We start from the raw sequence: 6,126 nt of genomic DNA, 5'->3' as shown, positions 1-6,126 counted from the left end.
ACTACTGGGCTAAATATTCAGGCAGTTTTAGGTTACTTTGTACAACAGGAAAACGTCAGTCATTGCTCTTTTTGAGTTGTACATTTTGTCCAAAGTATGTAGGTTGCACAAAATGCTGCTGAGTACTGATTGCATAATGAGCATCACCTTTGGATAATTAGAAGTATGGTAGAAAGGCATTGGGCATATTGTAGCTTGATAAGACTATATTTTTCTGTAGGTGAAGTCCACTGTTTTAATTACGCAAGCAGTGAAATACAGAAGTCCTTATCTGACTGCTTGACTGTTTATTACAGCACATCTTCTGAATGGGTTTATATATTAACATTAACATACTTATTTCCTGCTTATTGTATAGTAGGCAACTTTGCCAACTGCTATAAGTTTCATAGTGATGGAAGGGTAATGAGACAAAATGTCAAGCTATATGAAAAACAAAATAGTGTACCTTGTGCAAACCTTGTTCCTTGTAAACTATTTCTGCTCAAAGGTATTTATAAACTTAAACTGTGTCCCTAAACTGTAGAATTTAAATGCCAGAGGCTCTCTTCAGTGTGAGTAAGCATGTCTGCACTGTACTTGCACACAAAAAAAATCTTTTAACCTATAGTAAGCTTGTGACAAATGTTTCTGCACTCCTTGATTTAAAAAGACAACAGGCAAGGTATTTCTCATGATTTTTAAAATATTCTTTCTTCTGCAGTTATAAAACCGCATCAGTTGTGTGAAATGGTAACGATAGAGTAATACAAGTGATTATAAAACCTGAAGACTGCTCTCATGTATGAGGGCTGCTCTGAAAGTAATGTCTCCTATTTTATTAAGTTGGCCCATAATATCAGAGGAGGATGTTGGAGGTATGTCAACAGAGATTGAATCTGCCTGCTAGTATTCCATTATATTTTGTTACCATATGACAGCTGGCAGTAGAGGGGTACTCTGACAAAATGGCATCTGACTTGGAAGTATATATGAAGGTGTGACGTTGAATTCCTCCATGCAGAAAAAATTGCACCCATTGATCCTTATTAATCCTCTCTGAACATTCATGGTGACCAAACAGTGGATGTGAGCACAGTGAGATCGTGGATGATGTGTTTCAGCCATGGAGGCAGCAATGTAAAAGACAAGATATGTTCTGGGTAGCCGTGCAGAATTTTTACAAGTTAGGCATGTAGGCTTCTGTATATCACTGGTGAAAATGCATAGCTAACAGTGTTGACTATGTTGAAAACTAGTGTTTTTCAGCTGAGAATTTGATCTATCAAATAGTGTTTCTGTATTCTTTGTTTCTGGTTTTTGTTTTTTGTTTTCGGTTTCTTGTTTTTTTTTTTTTTTTTTGAGTAGGAATTTGCATGTTCTGATTATTTATCTCAGAATTTTCAGCAGCCAAAAAAAGAACTCTGTAAGATACTCACTTGCCACAATGCTTTTATGTTTATATATTCTTAAGCATAAGAAATAATATTGAATTTGATCATTATAAAATTCCTCTGTTTACTCAAATTTGTTTGCATAACTGACTTTCTTTCCTATATCCTGATGCATCTGGTAATGAGTATTTCAGTGTGGATTTCTAGGGATCTATGTTGCATAGACACTAAACAAGTCAACTATTTTATGTGAAGTTTGTTCCCATTACCCTTGATACTTGGGACATTCAGCACATTACAAAAATAACAAAAAATAAACAGACATACAAAAAAGCCCCCAAAAAACACCAAAACCCAACAACAATACACATTTAGTTATTCAAAAATAAACTGTACAACAGCTTTAACTCACATCTTTGTTTTATTTTTAAGAAAATCAACTATATTCCTGATCTTTACATGTGAAACACTGAAAGACACAGAATGACAACTACCAGAGCTTTATCGCTGTTCCCAGAACAGATCTGGTCATTACACAGCATTTGTCATATAAAATGAATGTAAGGTTAGTAATTTCAGCCATATATCAAAAGGACCAAAAATACGGGGACTTGTTCTCCTTGGAATAGTGTCTCTAAGTAGTATTTGTGTGCTCTACATCTGTTACATGACAGGTTGTTAATGATGTGTGTGTTCATTAAAGGTAAAGTGCCTCCTGTGTGTTGTAGCCCTTAAATCTGTCTCTGAAATCCCTACTTCAGTACCCATGGTACATTTTCCTAGATTAAGCCCTCTGAGAGTTCCAAAGAATGACTAGTAGCTGCTCTTCTCAATCAATCTTTCTGTCAGTGGTCACCATTGCTCATTTCTTTCAAGTCACATAAGAACCTTCACTGCTGAGTTATTTAAACAAAATAGAATAGAACCACAAGTCCTGATACATGTTACTAAATATTATTAAATACAACTTCAAGGATTTCTGTAAACTGACTTGCTTTAGCAGTTCCTTAGGCATATTCATAATATTCATAAAAAATTTATTCTTTCTTTTATTTTATAGGATACTATTTTATCTGCCTACAGATGGCATTGCATTACAGATGGGAAATTAGCTGCGTTCAAAACATGAATAATCTATCCTTCAACTTTTCTATTCTTCTTTTCCAAATGAATTTAATTCTCTTCCATTCCATCTATGAAACTGATGTCCTATTCTTTAGCTTAATCAAGGAAGTGTGCAGTAATTGTAGTCCTGTGTCTTTCAGTTTGATTACTTTTCTTTCCATTTCTGTTTTCTATCTTGGCTGTGTTTATCAGTCTTGTCCTCAAACTTTACTAGTTCTAGTCTCCAGAATTTCTAGTTCAGCTCCTCACATTCCTCATCTCATGCAACTACCCACTTATTTTGGAATCGCTGTTTCTTAAAATGAAACTTCTGATAAAACTATGGAATGAACATCAAAAACAAAAATCTAACTGAAGTGTAGGATAATGAGCATTCTTGAAATACAAAGGATTTGCTTTGCTAGAAGACAAAAGATTTTTGACAAAGTTGCTGAGTGGATGAAGATGAAAGGCTAGCTCTGATATATTAGGATTTTAATAAAGCATAAGAATAAAAATTTCATGAAATCTTATTCAACAAACTGCGATCAATAGAAATGATGTATTGTAGACTGAGAACTGAGGAATTAATTATAAACAGAAGATAATAAGGATCAACAGTAATATATCAAGTTGCACATTTAAGGATTTCCATTCTTTCATTCAAAGTTATAAGTACAATAACAATGAAGGTGTTGCAAGAACAAGGAAGGGAACTTACCTTGTCATAAAAAGACATTTCAGAACACTAAATTTGTTTGCCTTAACTAAGTAAAACCAAAGAATTACCAGAGGCAAAAAGCAGTATGAAAATATTACTATGCATGTTATTTGGGCAAAGATACACTAAGGAGAGGAAGATTTTTTAAAATTCTTGTCAGATGTTTAGAGTTGTATAGGCTACAAGAGCCCAGGTGATGGTGACAGAGACTGCAAGGCTCCTTTGTGAGGCAAGTCTGGGGCTGTGCTATGCAGGACTCCAATGGTCCTACTGCAGGGTATTACTAGGCCCAGAAGCCAAGATGGCAGCACTTGGAAGGTGTATTTAAGAAAGAGCTTAATGTTGCACAGCAGTGAGGAGGGAGTTAAAAAACACAAATGAGAAACAACCCTGCAGACACCAAGGTCAGTGAAGAAGGAATGGAGAAGGTACTCCAGGAGCAGATGTTCTTTTGCAACCTGTGGAGATGTCCATGGCAGAGAAGCTATCTTGGAGAAGCTATCCTGTAACCTGTAGAGAGGACCATATCAGAGCAAATCTACACTGCAGGTCTTGGAGAACCCCACACTGGAGCAGATTGAAGTGGACCACAGGTCAATCAGGTGGATATTTCCTGAAGGGTCTGTGGCTCATGCTGAGGAAAAATGTAGGGAGGAATGAGAGGCAGAGATAAATCATTACAGTTTTCTGACCATAATCCCCTCTTCCCCATGCCTCTGTGCCACACAACAAGATTGGGAGAGGGAAACTGGGAATGAAGCAGTGAAGTGGAGCGTGTGAGGAAGGGTAGAGGTGGTAGGAAGTGTTTCTAGTTTTGTTTCTTGCTTTATTTTTCAGTGTGCTATTTTAATTGGCAATAAATTGTATTAATCTCCCAGTAGTCTAGTCTTTTTTGCCTCTGACAGTAATTGGTAAGTGATCTCCATGTCTTCATTTTGACCCACATGGTTTTTCATTGTATTTTCTCATCTGTCCTGTTGAGGATGGGTAATGAGTGAGCAGTTGGATAGGCATCTGGCAGCTGACAGAGGTCAATTCACTACAGAAAGTAAATTAAAAGAAAATGTAGATTATTTATCAATGAGTGCTTTATCTAGCTATGGATAACCTGAAAGGGCAACTGTGATAGTACTTTTGTTTGAGACACTGAAGTGTCTGACAGAATTCTAGAAAATGTATTCTATGGAACAAGGCTGCATCAACTGATAACAGGGTTGGTTTAAGAATTAATTGATGTTTTTTGCATCTAACCTCAGTGATTCATAGGGATGCTTTGCCATGTTGGATATCTTTTGCTTTGTCATTCACACAGAAGGCCGGGAATGCAATTATGACAAAATATTTCTGGTAGTATTTGCTACATGCGGCCAAAATTTATCACTATGTTGTGTTTTTTTTTTTTTTTAATTTTATTTTATTTGTTGAAGTGGACATTAATTTCCAACACGATGATGTAGGTTGCTAAGTTGTAGTTGCTACTGCTGCAGTGCTGTCAGTGTTCATGAAGTATTTCAGTCTCATGTAGAGAAGGAACTAAAGGGAAGCAAAAAAATTCTAATCTGGTTGAGGTATTATTTTCTCATGTTATTGAACCTACCTGTAAATCTTGTTTTACTTAAGCCATAATTTTCATTAAATCACTTTGATTAATAACAGGTCATAAAATAGTCACAAAAAAGAAAAAAAATTTAAAATCTAATTTTACCCCAAAATTCAAGATACATATACATATATGAAAACAATATGAATACATGTTTTCACAGTAAATGTTTATTATTTATCACTCCTTATTGGAACATGAAAAATGACCACTTAAGATTTCAAATTATGAAATTTTGTAAGTAAAAATTTGTCAAGCTAATTGGTACAGATAACATCTGAGTTTGTAGTTTAGATCAGGTTGCATCTAAGTTACTGTGAAACAGTTTAATCTTTCAGGTATAAACATGAAGACTACCCATTGTCTCTGGTGATGAATCTGTCCGGGTTTCTTTGGCAATCAGTAGGAAGAAATAAGTTCCTCCTGACAGCAAAATAGAATAAAAAATAAGATTCAGAATCTCTTTTCTGAGAATGATAGAATACTCTTCTGAATTGCCTGTAGAGATGCTTTTATCTCTCTATCACCTGTAGTGGGAGTCTGTGGAGATCAGATTCCCTGAGCTAAAGCTGGTTTGTGAAGCTCTGCTCTACTCTGATTTGTTCAAGGAATCTCAATACAAACTGGAATGTTTCTGCCCAGTACTATGGTTTTTGTATCTAGAACTTTCTCAACGTGAAAAAACACACTACATTTATTTATTTATTTTAACAGCATTCTGGTCCTTATTCCTAATAGTTGTTCATGGGACATCTATGCCCCCTGCTTACCCTGCAGTTCTTCTGGAAATATGCAGTCTCCTATCAGAATGGTCCTATGGCTGAAGAATGTAGAAATCAAGAAAAGGTAAACTTCATCCTCAGCTGCTCAGTCATATTGTTCTTCAAAAAGAAGAAATATGAATGTTAAGCAGACAAATTAAGCCGTTACACAAATTACTCAAGGATATGTAAAATTTTGTGTATTGAAAAGCCTTGAAATGTTGCTGGAACATTACTTCATGGGATGTTGTATCTCACAGAAAGTGTATCATCAGCTAGTCTTGGCTGAATTTAGACCGCTGGGATTATCTCCACAAAGAGAGAGATAGTATACTTCACTGAAGCACACGTTTGCGTGTATGAGGCAGTAGGTGGATGTGCTAATAACTTGATCTCAATATTGATTAAACTAATAGGAGAATGGCAGTAAGGAGTGGAGATGTGCATCTGAAAGGGATACTAGAAGGTTGCAGAAGAGTAGGTAGCATAAAAATATACAGCTTTTCCCAGTCTTGGGTTTTCTCTCATGAATGCGATCTCTGGATATAATGCCTGCAAAAAGCTTTA

Source organism: Tetrao urogallus, assembly GCF_951394365.1.
Source record: "Tetrao urogallus genome assembly, chromosome: 1".
In the NCBI taxonomy this organism is placed as follows: Eukaryota; Metazoa; Chordata; class Aves; order Galliformes; family Phasianidae; genus Tetrao; species Tetrao urogallus.
This window is presented reverse-complemented; position numbering follows the sequence as displayed.